Raw genomic sequence first — 17453 nt, 5'->3', positions numbered from 1 at the left:
GTAAAGCATTCAGAAACAGTCTGTAAGCATGCCCAAGAAAACATCCCTAAATCAGTCATATATTCACTGATATAGTACAAATTTATTGTTTATTTGCAGTGGGTTATACACAATGGTGGCTTTGCACTAGCAAAAATGCTTTTGCTAGAACAAGTCCAGGCATCCCAATTTCCACCTATCCTCCCATGCAAATTGCAGCCCTCTATGCCGTATCCTATAGAGTTCAAAAAGGTTCCCCAACACTCATGGGGGAATGCATAGGAGAGACTGGCAAAAATAAGAGGCCCTGCCTTGCAAAAACACCATCAGATGCAACCCAGTGAAAAATACTGACAGGAATTCAACATCACACTAGGGCAAGCGTTTTGGCTCGCCAGTCAGAACAATGCCCCTCTCCTCCTGCTACACACAGTTCTGGGGGTTCTTTTGGATGCCCCAACCCAACTAAGGGGGGCAGAGGGTGTTGAGGGAGAGAAGGTGGAAAGAAGGGGTTCCATTGATGAGGCTCTACTCATTAATTTGATTTATTATGTAAATAGAACAAAAAAATCTAGTCCTGATATGTGTCCTATAATCGCTGATAGGAAGCCAATTAACAACACAATTTAAAATAGGAAACTCAATTGATTTGCCATTGCCATTAATTGTTTTTCATGCCACATAATTCAATACCATAAGAGTAGAGGAAGCATAAAATTACTTGCTTGTAATTACGTTTATTGGTATTTGGTTTTTTTAAAAAAATACCTCTATTAGAAAAAAAGAAAAGCTACACTGCTTTCTTCCTGCTGTCCTATATTAATTAATGCTTGATACTTATGTTTTAAATGTTTTAGATTGTATCAGGAACAAAGGAATCTGCCTTATTATGGACATGGAACAATAATTAATAGAATCAATACATCTAATCAATATACTATAGTGTATACAGTATCAATTGTATAAAATCAGAAATTCTCAAAACCAAACTGATTAAAAAATATTAGTAATAAATTTCTAAAGATTGCAGTGGTGCTGGTTTGATAGGTATCCCTAGAGAAGGAACTCCACAATGAAGGTAACGCAACAAAAATGCTCCTTTCCTAATGACTGATAACATCTCTACTGAAAAGATACTCTAGTGGCAGATTCTTCTGAGTCTGAAAGTGAAAAAATATTCCGTTGACACAGGCCTGTCCTTCACGTGCAAGGAGAAGGGAGTGGGAATCTTGATGGGAATTGGAATAAATGGGGCAACTAAATTAATTAGGAGGGCATATGATTCTATTTCTATAGTCAAAGGATCACGTAAAAGGTGATGGGGAAGACTTCTGCCTGAGACCCTGGAAAGCCACAGACAAATTTGGGCAAGATGAACAGAATAAGGCAGTCATAAACTTGCCTCCTCCTCCAACAGAAAGCAGACAGGTGTTTATCCACCTTTGCTGCAGAATACAATGGAATGGAAATCGGAAGCTCATAAAAAAAAAAACAGTGACAGGGTCATACTCAGAGCAATGTGCAGCGAACCTGTTGCACTAGCAGCGAACCTGTTGCACTAGCAGAAGCTAACAGAATAGGACTTCCCCCCTATCCTTATCTCCAACCTATTTGCTCTGGAGGGTCAGGGGGAAAAGCCCAAATATTGTGGGAAGGGAGGGGGGAGTTGTTTAGGGAAGCTTTTAATGTTTAACAGACCACTGTATTTTAATACTTTGTTGGAAGCCTCCCAGAGTGGCTGGGGAAACCCAGCCAGATGGGCGGGGTATAAATAATAAATTATTATTATTATTATTATTATTATTATTATTATTATTATTATTATTAGGTAAGCCAAAATGCTCCTTAGTGTTACAAAGCTTTAACAGGTCCTCAGTTTGGTCAGCCAAATTCTGATGATAATAAAGGTGTGGAAGTCAGATCAGCACTACTTCTGCTTGTCCCACCATCAACACCTGAAATTTGAGCAATATCTGAAAGGAGTTGAAAATAATCTGGTTTGGCCTGTTCCCTCAGGCTCTTCTCTATCTCTTTATGATATCTTTAATAAGGAAGCAACCTGATCCATTCTAGTTAAATACTTGGATTTAAGAGAAGTTTGCCATGAACTTCCATCTACAATTTGGTTGCAACAATTTGGTTTCACTAATAAAAGGCAATATCATTTTGTTAATGGGTAAATAATGAAATGACACTAGGGAACACTGAATCGCAGCGTTTTCTTTTTTATTAAAATGAAAATTGTGCTGCTGTTTCGTAGGCGACCAGAAAATACTATCATTTTCAGCTTACAATTATAGGTAGGTAAGAAAGAACATTTCACTAGCCAGCTACATTGACTGAAGTAATTAAATGATTCTCCAAAGGTTAAAATAATTATAAGCAGGAGCTTTGCAATATCTATTCTCATACATGGTGAACCTTCAGAGAAAACTACTTTAATATTCTTTCAGCGAAACAGTACAGCAAGAAATACTAAATGGCTCAGTTGGTAACGCATGAGACTCAATCTCAGGGTGACGGGTTTGAGCCCCACATTGGGGGGAAAGACTCCTGTATTGCAGGTGGTTGGGCTAGTTGGGCGAGAGCCAGTGTGGTGTAGTGGTTAAGAGCGATAGACTCATAATCTGGTGAACCGGGTTTGCTTCCCCGCTCCTCCACATGCAGCGGCTGGGTGACCTTGGGCCAGTCACACTTCTCTGAAGTCTCTCAGTCCCACTCACCTCACAGAGTGTTTGTTGTGGGGGAGGAAGGGAAAGGAGAATGTTAGCCGCTTTGAGACTCCTTTGGGTAGTGATAAAGTGGGATATCAAATCCAAACTCTTCTTCTCTTCTTCTTCTAGTTGACCATCGTGGTCCCTTCCAAAGTCAGAGCTTTAGGCTAATAATTTTGTTTCATATTAAGTAGTGCTTTTTCCCCCTGGGGGGACGCAGGGGTACAGATACCCCCTAAACCAGGGGTCAGCAACCTTTTTCAGCCGTGGGCCAGTCCACCATCCCTCAAACCATGTGGGGGGCCGGACTATATTTTTTGGGAGGAAATGAACGAATTCCTATGCCCCACAAATATCCCTGAGATTCATTTTAAATAAAAGGACACATTCTACTCTTGTAAAAACACCAGGCAGGCCCCACAAATAACCTAGAGATGCGTTTTAAATAAAAGGACACATTCTACTCATGTAAAAACACGCTGATTCCCGGACCGCCCGTGGGCCGGATTGAGAAGGCGATTGGGCCGCATCCGGCCCCCAGACCTTAGGTTGCCTACCCTTGCCCTAAACATTTTGTGAATCTAAGTTTGGCCTCATTGAGGGGCAGTATTTCAATATGAGTAGGAAAATGAGAATACCCCTAAACATTTTTAAGGAAAAAAGCGCTGCATGTAAGAATTTTCACCTTAAAAAGTGCAGTTAAAAGTTATTTGTAGTCCAATAAAATAATTTTTTTTGGGGGGGGAGCAAAGGAAATAAGTTAGTCTTAAGGCCTGTAATGATGGTTCCTCAGAGATCCAAGATGGTAAAGAGAAGGCATAGGGCCACTGTGGAAAAGGACCTCTCCCTAGTGCCTGACAATCTAACTGCTCTCAGGGGCAGGCAGGTTAAAAAGAGTCTTCTTTACTGTTCATAAAAGGAAAAGGTGCCACCCAATTAGAGAGCTAAGATTGAACTTAGTTCCTCTCTCTGAACAAAAGTGAGATTTCAGCAAAGCACAAGGAAATCTTATGTAACAGTGTTTTTCAAACTTTGTCACCCGCATGCAATAAACTTTTTGGAGACTAAACTCTCCTAAAATGAAGATAGGGAGTATTTTATCACAATGCCAATCTCTTAAGCAACCTTATTAACTGATTCAGAAAGTGCTTTGAATAATTAAAAACATAAACTCACCAATTTTCAACGCCAAAATGGATCGATGACTGGAGGATTAGAAATGTAAGACTCCTCAAAATTTCCCTGTTAAAAAGTTCAGAAACATACAGTTAACATTTTAACATTTACAACAACCTAACAATGCATATGAATAGAAGAACTTTTATATCAAACAGCATCACAAACTAGAGTTTATGCTGAAGCTGTGATACAAAATTGTGCAGTTTGTAGAAGATGAAGGTCATATGCATTTATTACATTACATGATTCATAGCACTTTTCCCCAATTAAAATAACTAAGTTATATTCATATAATTAGTGCCATACACATCTATGACCAAACTCCTCTACTAAAAATAATTCTGCAACCTGTATTTTCTAATGCCAAAATATTAAGCTTCTCATCCATACCTATATTTCTATCTTAGCAAATACTCAGGAGTTATTTCCACTGCCCTATGTACTTACGTAGGCATGGTGTTAATCAGCCTGGTACATCACCTTAATGGTTTGTAAAAGCATGACTATATTCTTGCAGCCCACAAGCTAATCTGCACCTAGTCAATTACCATATGGCCTTAGATTCTAGAGCAGGTATAGGCAAACTTGGCCCTCCAGATGTTTTGGGACTACAACTCCCATCATCCCTAGCTAACAGGACTAGTGTTCAGGGATGATGGGAATTGTAGTCCCAAAACATCTGGAGGGCCGAGTTTGCCTATGCCTGTTCTAGAGGCATTACTTAACAATTTCCACATCTATTCAAAATCAGTACATTCCATGCATTTCTATAAGATGTGAACAGACTTTAGTATAAATTAAGCCAGATATGTACTACTTCAGCTGTGTACACATTCCTGTTTACTTTGCATCCAGTGAACTCCCACGACAATCAACATTTGTCTTGCAGCTTATTGATAAATACTGTATCACCAAACCAGCCTCAATCTAATTTGAAAAATGTTATCCGTGTGAAGACATCCACCACACTCCTTATGCTCCCACTGGTACAGAAGGGCAGCAGGTGACTTGGAAACACATGCAATCATACCCATGTGTACATTCAAATACTCCTTGAAACACAGCAGGAGGAAATGACCTCTCTACATTTTAAGCCAGGAATGTGTACCCAGCCTTAATCTAAGGACCATGTTACAAATAAATTGAGACGTAGAAGAACATGCCAAAAGTCCATATCACATTAACATAGCGTGAAAGTAGTTTCCTGAACCAAGCAGATAGACTCACTTGCAGGGGCAGACTTGGGCAATATGGCACCCTGTGCAAGGACAAATAAGGAGCAGGTTTACTACTTTAGGGCTGAGAAAAAGTGAGTTCAGCTGCTCACTGCTCCCCTCCTCTCCTCTCCTCAGTGGTGCCCCCTTTGACTTGGCGTCCTGTGTGGTCACACTGGTCACTCTGTTCTAGGTCCACCTCTGTCACTTGTGTACTTGTTCATGAGCTGAATGCCTACTTTTTGCATGTCTAGGGTGATGGGTAGAATAAGAGCACTTTTCCACTCTATTGTTGCCATGGGCAGGGAACAACCATCAACTGCATGGGGAGTAGCTGCCATGAGCAAAGCAATGGTGTAAATGGGCCTTTTAAATTCTGTGATCAAGTCATTTACCCCCCAAAAAAGCATTAATGGGGAAACTGGGGCATAATTATTTGATAGATAGAGGCTATAACATGTGCAATTCGTTTGTGTGTGTGTGTGTGTGTGTGTGCGCGCGCACATGTACACCCACACACAGAGGCAACTTGCAACTTAAAGGTAAAGGTAAAGGTACCCCTGCCCGTACGGGCCAGTCTTGACAGACTCTGGGGTTGTGCGCCCATCTCACTCAAGAGGCCGGGGGCCAGCGCTGTCCGCAGACACTTCCGGGTCACGTGGCCAGCGTGACAAGCTGCATCTGGCGAGCCAGCGCAGCACACGGAACGCCGTTTACCTTCCCGCTGGTAAGCGGTCCCTATTTATCTACTTGCACCCGAGGGTGCTTTCGAACTGCTAGGTTGGCAGGCGCTGGGACCAGACGACGGGAGCGCACCCCGCCGCGGGGATTCGAACCACCGACCTTTCGATCGGCAAGCCCTAGGCGCTGAGGCTTTTACCCACAGCGCCACCTGCGTCCCATAACTTGCAACTTACATATGTTTAATTTGTGCACATTCAGCTTTATGTGCTTGGCAAAAATTGAAAGGGGACAGGAGTCTGGAGAAAAAGAATTTGGCAACCCCACCTACCATTAACCCAAAGCATTTTGACTATAAACAATTTTGGCTTTACACGCTATCCCCATAACATAATCCCCATGTAAGTTAAGAGTTGCCTGTATATACTTTACTGTTGCAGTTCTCTTAAATAAACTTAAGGGGTATAGAACCATTTAGCCATTGGACCAACTTTCTTCCTAGTCATATCACATATATCCATTTTGCAAATAGCTTTGGACATTTTTGAAAAAGAATATTGTTAATTTTTATATCAAAAGCAGTGAGCTGACAGTATGTATACATTACTGACAACTGGTGTCCCTGGTGCCCATTTGCACATCTTGCTCCCTGATATCCAAGACATCTAAATGGTAGTCTGTTGACAATGTGAATTATAGCTCAATTGCCACCTAAAAAATTGTGGATCCTTCAGACATGGAATGCCAGGGATATGCAAGCATCTCATTTGAGCTTCAGAATCTTTCATTAGCCCTTCACCATTATGCAAGAGACAACATTCATTCTGAAATGTGATCCAACTATTTAGATGTCAGATAAAATAAGATGCATTACTTTATATACCAGTACAAAACACTCACACCACAAAATGGATTTTCCAGAGTAATCGAGAAAAAATATAAGAAAAAGTAGATAACACTGAAGAACCTAGCTAGCACAGAGTGGTACCACTAGCCAAATGCCAAAATATTACCCTACACTTGTTGCCCAGTGATGGATTTAAAAATAAAAATAAAATGCAAAATAAACTTTAGTTGGAATGGTAAAACCTTAAAGACTATAAACATTCTCATGTACTTCACTACCATCACATTCATTAACTTCAGAGCTGTTTGATAAAGAAGCAGCAAAAGAGGACAAGGAAGGTTCTTGCAATTCTTCCTTCTCTGTTTATCCTCAAACCTTGAAAGTGAGCTTTATGACGTTCCCCATATTGTGAACTGTTCAACAACAGCAAAAGACTGAATTCCAAATCCTTAATGTTTCAGTTGCCTCAGGCCCGTGGCTTTTCTCACTAAGGCACAGACATTTTCAGCATCTATATTGTGTGCCCAGGCGAGGACCCCCAACCCCAGGCGGAGACCCCCAACCCCAGGCGACACCTGGGTAGGATAATGACTCATGACAACATGCTATGGGATGAAAAATTGGCCAAACTTTATTAAACTTTCAGATGTAGGAAAACCTTGGCTTAGGCACTGGGCATTTATCCCTCCCAGTCACCAGCTGGAGATCTGGGGCACATCAGGGTTAAACAATCTGTCTGGGGATTGGGCTGGCTCTGGAAGATGTATGTTTAAGCAGAGAGCCTGCCCCCCATTTCACAGCAACACAGGGGAGTGCACTGACAATCTTTCAGTGTATGGCCAGTGACTCCCCTCAACACATCCCCTTTAACTGGGAACTCTGGGATCGTCATCGCGGGGGGGGGGGGGTCACCGCTTCACGCCCCCCCCCCATTTTGGGAAGATAGACTAAAGGATTCTGCCCAAGGCCTATAACCACCAAAGTTGTGACATTTTGCTGCAGGGAAGGCAAAACCTGCCAATGCAGGGAAATTCCTTCCCGATCCTTCAACAACAACCATCGTAAGACAGTAGTAGCGCCTGCATACCTATAAAGAAGAAGTTAACCTGAATAAAAGGCCTAAACAAAGGGAGGGGAGGGTGGGGCAAGCTCTGGAGCCGACTCAGAGCTCCCATGTGGGTTCCACTCCCTTTTATGCTTAAAGAGCGGACCCAACCATTACGTGGTCCGCTCCCCTGGCCACGACTCCCAGTTGCAATTGGTTCATCCAAGAAATCTTCTCTGAACTAATAACCTATCACATCCCAAAGCTTAAACATGGTAGGACAGTGGTTGTATACTACTTCTGTATATCCTCCTCAGCCCTGTATACATTTATATGTATAAATGGTGGGAACCTCAAGGTTTGCGACTTGGGGAGGTGGTCCAGGAGTGCTCTGCTGGGAGTCACGTAGGATCAGGGGCACGCAAAGGGCGCCCTCCATTTGATGTGGAGAGCAGTCATTCTCCTCCTTATATTAGCCTTGGACCCACTACTGGGATAAAGTGAGAAGTCCTGGGTTACATGAGGAAGAGCCCACACTGCAGCTCTAGCCCACACTAGAGTCAACCTTTTGGAAATGAAAGACTACACAGGGCTGAAATCAACAAAGTTGCCCTATTAGCACAAGGATCTCCACATATACAATGGGGTCTTCCCCAACCTTCTAGTGCAGATGGGGGCTTGTAGGGAGAGAGAAGCATAAGCTGGGAAGTATTTTCACTAACATGATGACTTTGTTGAATACAACCCACAGTATGGGTGCCTTCCATATGGTCCTTGTCCCTCATCCCAGTTTAGGATTCCTAATTTTAGTAAGCTTTAGAAAACGGAGAAGCTTAAAGGGCTCTAGCTTAATAGTAACAATAAACCATCTAGTCCAACTTCCTGCATTAAGAGAACAAGTTATTCCTTACTTAAACATTTGCTCTCTTTGCTTGCCATCTGCTTTGCAAAAGAACAAAAGAATTAAGAACAAAGCGTGCATTAAAACCAAAATAGCATTCCCTCTCTAAACTTAAAAAACATGTACAAAATAATTACACTATTTCTTTGCCATTTATCCATGTCCAAAACATTTTTTCCCAGAATTTCCAAATATAATAAAAAAGCTCTGAAAGCTTTTTTTTTAAAAAAAAATGCTTGCTACCTATTGTCTTATATTAAGAGCTCAATTTTTTATTTACTGCATGACTGGAAGTGGTATAACATATGTATAAATCTTTTATTACCAACATGCTCTAAGAAAATAGGTTAGTATTATTATTATTATTATTATTATTATTATTTCCACTGCCCTTCATCTAAGGGATCATAGGGACATTTAAAATTTAAAAAGCACAAAAATACATACCGCAGTAACAAACAAAAATAATAACTCCCTCCCCAAGTTTAAAAGGCCATAGATGGTTTAATTAGCCAAAAGTATGATTGGGGGGCCAACTTGAATAAAATATTGAGGGGGCCCAGGCAAGCTATGCATAATCAATCACAGGACACAGTGCACACACACCATTTGAATGACAATGCCCATCAACTGGGGGGGGAGGGCATCCCCCTGAAATATTTTATTGGGGAGGCCAAAGGGACCTTGGCCCCTAGTTGGCTCCTATGGTATGGACTTAAATGCCACACTCCAGTCTGACCTGAGCATGCAGAGGCATGCCCTGTTGTGCACCCTGCCTCCTTTGCCTTACCTAACCACAAATATCACTCCCAGCCCAGGTTTGTGCTGGCTGCAGGAACAGTTTGTCTTGAGAAGTGCATAAAATATGTTGAAAGGAAGAACAATTTTGTTTTGGTACATTTAAAACCAATAGGAGGAGAAGCAGAACACTGGGGGAATTATACTCTTTGCAACCTTTGTTCATCATACTTTTAAAAGGTAAAGGGACCCCTGACCATTAGGTCCAGTCGTGACCAACTCTGGGGTTGCAGCACTCATCTCGCTTTACTGGCCGAGGGAGCCGGCGTACACCTTCCAGGTCGTGTGGCCAGCATGACTAAACCGCTTCTGGTGAACCAGAGCAGCGCATGGAAACGCCGTTTACCTTCCCACTGGAGCGATACCTATTTATCTACTTGCACTTTGACGTGCTTTCAAACTGCTAGGTTGGCAGGAACAGGGACCGAGCAACGGGAGCTCACCCCGTCGTGGGAATTCGAACCGCCAACCTTCTGAACAGCAAGCCCTAGGTTCTGTGGTTTAACCCACAGCACCACCCGTGTCCCAATATCATACTTTTAGGTACATTCAAATAAAGGTTCTGTACAGCTTGATAACAGTACTGTAGAACTAGAGAGGGGATACAACCCCAAAATAAATGTAAATGGCTTATAAGATGTTGGTAATTAGGAATGCTAAGCTTTCGTTGAGCAAATAAACACATATTACTTTCCCATAAAATAGGCAGAGTGAAATGTAACACCATGAGGATATTCCAAGATAATAGGTACATGAGTATGCCAGCCTTTATAGGGGCAGGATGAAATATATTTCATGCCTATATCGATAAAAGCTCAGTGTTCTCATAGAGAAATAATACTCTGACAAGGGTGCTGCAATATGTCGTTTTTATTGAATAAGTCTTCTTGAGACCAGAGCAATAAGCATCAACATTTACTTGGAGCTGGGCGGATAGGGAACTATTTTGTTTCTTACCACTGGCAAAGTTGACCCCCTGTAATATTTGATGAACATTAGAGGGCAATTACATACAAAAAAAGTAAGTTAGTCGGATCTGAACAAAAGATGGCGTGTTCCAAAGGTAAAATGATGCACAGATGTTTCAATCAGGAATGCTATAAAATCCACTTAAATAATTATGGCACAAATAAAGTTTATTTTGAGACATTCCATATGTGGCCACATGGTGTTAATTAGCAAATAACTTGTGTGGGCTTCTGAAAGTCAAATCTGGCAGCTTGGCATATACTATAGTTATACCCTCAGCAATAAAATAATACATCAGTGGAAAAGTCTTTCCTATAGTACTACAAATAAGTGAAAACAGATATTGGACTAGGAAATTAGACTCCCTCTGAGAAACTAGATAAGACTTTTAGAAGAAGTAATAGTTATTCAAATCTATTTTGGGGGGAGGGAATATGGAAAAGGAACAAAAACGGGTTTTATTTTTATTTATTTAACTGTGGGGGGGAGGAGAGAGAAGGCCGTTTTGTTGCCTTGTTTAAGAAACAAAATGCTTCTACTAAAATAATTATTGGATGGCAGTTATGCTCCCAGGCACCTTTTGAATCACAGAATCTTCTCTTAATTGATTGCTTTTGGTGGGGATAGGGAAGAAATTACCTTACTCCTCAGTCTTCCTACCAGTGAAGATTGGTACATTGGGTGGATGGGGCAATGCCCCATCTACCTCAGTCAACCCCCCACTTACCTGCCTGACTTCCTACTTACAACCAGTCCCTTGGGTGGCCCTTTCTATCAGCTTTCTCCTCCTTCTTTTCAGTACCGCCCTTGTAAAACACAGCAGAGAGACAGATGGGGACAAAACTAGAATTCATTGACTCTGCCCCATTAGTCCCAATGCTGTGTCCTGCCCTTTCTTTCCATTGTTTTCATCTAAGTCTCCTCTTTACAAAAAAAGGGGAGGTTGACTTATACAGTGGTGCCTCTAAAGTCAAACGGAATCCATTCCGGAAGATCGTTCAGCTTCCAAAACGTTAAGAAACCAAGGCATGGCTTCTGATTGGCTGCAGGAAGCTCGTGCAGCCAATCGGAAGCCACGGAAGCCCCGCTGGGCCTTCGGGTTCCAAAGAACGTCTGCAAACCAAAATACTCACTTCCAGGTTTGCGGCGTCCGGGAGCCAAAACATTCAACGCGCAAGGCATTTGTGATCCAAGTTACAACTGTATTTAATGAGTCATATGAACAAAATCCAAAAATAGAGCTTTCTCTGAATGCATGCAGTTTTCCTGACCCCAGAACTGTGGTGGGGAGGGCTGGAAACACTGCAGTTTACTCTTCACAGAAGGATCTGTACAAAGCAAAATACAGTGATTCTTCCACTCCCACTCCAGTGCTGCAGTGGTAGGGAAATACTGCCCTTAAAAAAGCAGACAGGCAGCTTTATATATGATCTCAGCAGTGTGATTCTTAGCACTGTGATCAGAGATGATATCGAAAGAGCACCCAGACGGCTAATTTATCTCTGAATTCAGTGCTGTGCACCACAGAGCTGATATGAGAAATCAGCCCTCTGTCTGTTTTTTAAAAGCATTTCCCCATGCTACCTCACGAGTGCTGAGTGGGGCATGGGGCGGGTGTGTGTGTAAGCGAAGCTGGTCTGAAAGAGCAGGCCAGGATTGTATATCTCCAATGTCTAATCTAAGCAACTAACATTAGAGGTAAGAGGTCTATTTGCCTGCTCATTAGACAGGATCTCAGAAGATGCCTGCCCTTTCGCAAGGCTGTCTAAAGGGTAAGCAGAGGGGTTTTATCTCCAGAGATTGGGTTATAAAGCACCTTGTGTTTTTTAGAGATCATTTTCTAAAGATCAGGCAGAGTACTTTATCTCTCAATCAGATCATGAGATACAGCTGTAGGGGCTGGCACACCATTTCTTGTGGCTTGACAAGCCAGATATGGCCCATGACAGGGTTAACCACCCTGTCATAAAAATTAAAAAAAGTTTTCAGCACTGGATTAAGGTGAGTTCAAGACACAGGCATAACATGTTCATTTAACACCCCTTTCCACATAAATCTGTTTTTCTAGATTGCTTTGGAATACAGTGGTACCTCGGGTTAAGAACTTAATTCGTTCCGGAGGTCCGTTCTTAACCTGAAACTATTCTTAACCTGAGGTACCACATTAGCTAATGGGGCCTCTCGCTGCCGCCGCCGCACAATTTCTGTTCTCATCCTGAAGCAAAGTTCTTAATCCGAGGTACTATTTCTGGGTTAGCAGAGTCTGTAATCTGAAGTGTCTGTAACTTTAAGCGTCTGTAACTGGAGGTACCACTGAAGTTTAATGATCACTGAATTGAAGTCCATTACTTAACTAATTGTTGAAAAGGTGTTGTTGTTTAGTCGTTTAGTCGTGTCCAACTCTTCGTGACCCCATGGACCAGAGCACGCCAGGCACTCCTGTCTTCCACTGCCTCCTGCAGTTTGGTCAAACTCATGTTCGTAGCTTCGAGAACACTGTCTAACCATCTTGTCCTCTGTTGTCCCCTTCTCCTTGTGCCCTCCATCTTTCCCAACATCAGAGTCTTTTCGAGGGAGTCTTCTCTTCTCATGAGATGGCCAAAGTATTGGAGCATGCTTCCTCAACCTCGGCCCTCCAGATGTTTTGAGACTACAATTCCCATCATCCCTGACCACTGGTCCTGCTAGGTAGGGATCATGGGAGTTGTAGGCCAAAAACATCTGGAGGGCCGAGGTTGAGAAAGCCTATATTGGAGCCTCAGTTGAAAAGGTGAGACAAATCAATCCTTCTACCACTCAGACTATGCCACTTAGTAGACAGGGCTATCTATTGCTCTCATTGTACTAGATGACAACTCTTCAATTCTACGGTTCATGATGTGATTGTTTGCTTTATATGAATCATATTAGCTTGATGAAAGTTTGTAGACTGGGGTGTTGCGTTGGCAACCTCTTTCACCTTAAAAAACACCAAACAACTGTCTATTTTTAGCCACTACATCAAAGCACACATACTCTTCATTGTCCCTTCTTCAAAATGTTAATGGAATAGCAACAAGACACTGCGCTCCCACTTTCCTCAGTGCATTTGAGACATATTCATATTGCATGATGCAGACACATGATAACTTAGTAGACTTTGACAGCGGCGTAGCGTGGGTTGTCAGCACCCGGGGCAAGGCAAGTAATTTGTGCCCCCTAACCCGGGGCAAGGCAAGTAATTTGCAGCGGCGTAGCGTGGGTTGTCAGCACCTGGGGCAAGGCAAGTAATTTGCGCCCCCTAACTCGGGGCAAGGCAAGTAATTTGCGCCCCCTAACCTGCCGTTGCTGCCAGCTTCTTCTTGCTGCTGCCTGGGCTGGGGTATTTATGGTAAGGTAGCCACGGCGGTGGCAGCGGGTCCGTGTCAGGTGATCTGAGGCGAGTTGCCGCTGGCGCTGCCGCCCAAACGACGCCGCTTGCCCGGAGGAGGAGGAGGGCAGAGAGGCGAGGAAAATGCAACATGGCCCAGCAGCTGCAGCAGCAGTGGTGGCAGCGGCGGGGCTGTGAGGAGGGGCTGCCTGGCATGCCCTCCGCAGCCCTGAAACGCGGGGACCGCGGCGAACACTGAGAGCCGCTGCCTGCCGGACGCCTTCAGCCCGGATGCGCGCACAGCTCGTCGGTTCCACGAGACATGGGGCTCTGCTACAGCCTGCGCCCGAGGCTCTTCGGCGACTCCAGAGGCGGCGAGCGTGCCCCCCAGATGTTGCGCCCGGTGCGGCCGGCCCCCCTGCACCCCCACGCTACGCCACTGGTAATTTGCGCCCCCTAACCCCTAACCTGCCGCCGCTGCCAGCTTCTTCTTGCTGCTGCCTGGGCTGGGGTATTTACGGTAAGGTAGCCACGGCGGCGGCGGCGGGTCCGTGTCAGGTGATCTGAGGCGAGTTGCCCCTGGTGCTGCCGCCCAAACGACGCCACTTGCCCGGAGGAGGAGGAGGGCAGAGAGGCGAGGAAAATGCAACGTGGCCCAGCAGCTGCAGCAGCGGTGGCGGCGGCGGGGCTGTGAGGAGGGGCTGCCTGGTGCGCCCTCTGCGGCCCTGACGCGCGGGGACCGCAGCGAGCACTGAGAGCCGCTGCCTGCCAGACGCCTTCAGCCCGGACGCGCGCACAGCTCGTCGGTTCCACGAGACATGGGGCTCTGCTACAGCCTGCGCCCGAGGCTCTTCAGCGACTCCGGAGGCGGCGAGCGCGCCCCCCAGATGTTGCGCCCGGTGCGGCTGGCCCCCCTGCACCCCCACGCTACGCCACTGGACTTTGATTCCTTCTTTGTATGAACAATATAATGCTGACTATTTAGAGGAGCACTTTCATAATCCTGTGCAAATCTGTACGTCATCCACTTTTCAAAATGTAACAAAACAAATATACACAACACACTGAAGAGCTGGGTACCGTATATATTTATTGCTGCACAGGTTGCCTCTATGTAGGAAAATCCTATTTTATGTAGTGGCTTCTTGTTCCTCACTTAAAAACCAGTTGCAACATAGAAGTTTAGTTGTGAACCTGCACAGTTTTACTAACAGAATCCTCCTGGAAGATATATCCAAACTGTCACTTATCTCTGCTGGGGTAGGTGGAGACTTACTGCCATCTGGTGGAACATTAAACTTTTCAGATTCAGCTTTTTAGAATAGTAGTGACACGAATAATAAGTGCATATCTTCATTAGAACAGAGGGTTAAAATGAGGCTATTCATGTGACTCGTGAATCTGTATAACATGCATGAAAAGTTCTGCAAACCTTTCCTGTTGCTCACAGCTGCTCAGTTATGGGAAAAACAAAACATCTTTATTAATACAGAAACAGATACATATAAAATTACCTGGAGGTAGCAAGTTACCCCAGCTTATTTACTGACTACGGCCACAGCACAGACTATTAAGGAAGGAATAGCATTATTATTATTATTTTGAAAAATGAAATGCACACAAACATTTGGATTGAACTGGGTATTTAAATTCAAGTTTCTAAATATACTTTCTTTTGCAATGTGCATATCTGGCTGAGGAATCCAGCCTCCCTTCATGCTGAGATGGCAGGGGTGGGAGTGGGGTGACTTGAATAGGAAGCTGCCTAGCTCCACCAACCTCTCCCGGCTTCTCCGCATTTGCCACCTGAGTATTAAAGACAGCATCACTCTTCTGGTGACAGTGTTCCACCTCCTTCTTGACGAATGTGTCACTGACAGGAGAATGAACCTTTCGAGGTGGTGAGGTGCTGCTGTTGCTGAGCCAGCCCAGGGTTCGTTTGGTCCCATGATAGCATCAGTTTTAACCAGTCACCATGCCAGCTCCAGGCTGGTGGAGCATTCTTTCAGTCCCCTCTTTGTGCCACAGTTACTGTGTGCAACAGAGCTGGCAGGAGGCTTCAGATTCAGCTCTAACTGTATTTTCTATCAAAATATGAATTTCTGATGCATTTGCCTCTCAAAGTACGATTCTAAAATGCATTTTGATAGAATGTTTGAGCTGAAAACTGGACCTGAACATTCTGCAAGTGTGAGATCATAACAAAGTTCCAATACAGTGGTACCTCTGGTTGCGGACACGATCCATTTTGGGGTGCCGTTTGCACCCCAAAAAGTCTGCAACTAGTGCGGTGCTTCTGTGCAAGCATGGAGCGCGATAGAGTGTTTCTGCGCATGTGCAAAGCATGCAGAACATTTCTGAGCATGCACAAAGTGTGCAGAACGCTACTGCGCATGCACACGCGGTGAAACCTGAAAGTATACATTTCTGGGTTTGCTGCATTCACAAGCTGAAAAGACGCAACCTGAACCTAACGCAACACGAGGTATGACTGTACATGTTTGTTCATGGAGGTATGACTGTACATGTTTGTTCATGGAGTGAAAGTTCTGCTAGAAAGTATCAGAATTATCAAAGACCAAATTCCTCGAGTATCTCCTGTGACAGTTCCACCCTCAGGCCTAATGTGGACTGTCAGGAATTCTGTAATCTGTTCCAGTCATGGCATGCCTCAAGTTGCAATGTGACTCCCTGTTGTACAACTTTGCTCAGGAAAGGCCTACTGACAAACCTGGGTCTAGCCTTTACTATTTCAAAAGACAAGTCTATGACCATGTGAAGGGTTGGTAGGGAAATGGGATCTTAAGTACTTAAATGTGAATTTCTGTATGGGTTTTTTTAAACTTAAAGATTAATTTAACAAAAAAATGAGACAGGATGGATCTATGAGTGAGCACAAGTAATAGTGGCACATACAGGAAATGGATTAGTTTGCCCATCCCTAATTAACTCCTCAGTACAAAAAAAAAAGCTACCATGTCAGTGAGAAGGCTATGCTAGACTGGAACTTTCAAATAACATCTTGCTTTTTTATGCAGAGGAGATTGTATTCAGAGGCATGCATTCACATGCTGTCACTCCTGCATTTTGTCATCGTGCCAACCTGATATAGTTTCATGGCTATAGAGGTATTATATGGGAAAGGACCAGTGATAAAATACATGTGTTTCATGTTCATTGTCTTAATTGGTGCATGCTAATGGAAGTGAGAGCTGGACCATAAAGAAGGCTGATCGCCAAAGAATTGATGCTTTTGAATTCTGGTGCTGGAGGAGACTCTTGAGAGTCCCATGGACTGCAAGAAGATCAAACCTCTCCATTCTTAAGGAAATCAGCCCTGAGTGCTCACTGGAAGGACAGATCATGAAGCTGAGGCTCCAATACTTTGGCCACCTCATGAGAAGAGAAGACTCCCTGGAAAAGACCCTGATGTTGGGAAAGATGGAGGGCACAAGGAGAAGGGGACGACAGAGGACGAGATGGTTGGATAGTGTTCTCGAAGCTACCAGCATGAATTTGACTAAACTGTGGGAGGCAGTGGAAGACAGAAGTGCCTGGAGTGCTCTGGTCCATGGGGTCACGAAGTGTCGGACACGACTAAACAACAACAAAAGCTGCAAAAGCTCCCCTATCCCTACCTACTACAACTGGAAAGTGCTAAATTCTTGGGAGGAAATCAGGGATCGTTCCATATTTTCTGTCCTGAATTTCAAGACATTTTTACCATGCATTCTTTTGAATCTTAAAGACATTTTGCACACTAATCCTTTGAATTAT

General features: G+C 43.8%; 1 protein-coding gene across 40 annotated transcripts in view; it reads right to left on the bottom strand.

Annotated features, from left to right (window-relative positions):
* Window positions 1-17453, bottom strand: part of PTPRD (protein tyrosine phosphatase receptor type D) — a 1152007-nt gene that overhangs the window by 877249 nt on the left and 257305 nt on the right. For all 40 annotated transcript variants that reach the window (XM_053371570.1, XM_053371569.1, XM_053371568.1 and 37 more), the window contains one exon: window positions 3870-3935. The gene's annotated coding sequence lies outside the window, so the exon portion shown is untranslated. The remainder of the gene's footprint in view (window positions 1-3869; window positions 3936-17453) is intronic.

This window comes from Podarcis raffonei, chromosome 17 (genome assembly GCF_027172205.1).
Source record: "Podarcis raffonei isolate rPodRaf1 chromosome 17, rPodRaf1.pri, whole genome shotgun sequence".
NCBI lineage: Eukaryota > Metazoa > Chordata > Lepidosauria > Squamata > Lacertidae > Podarcis > Podarcis raffonei.
This window is presented reverse-complemented; position numbering and strand designations above follow the sequence as displayed.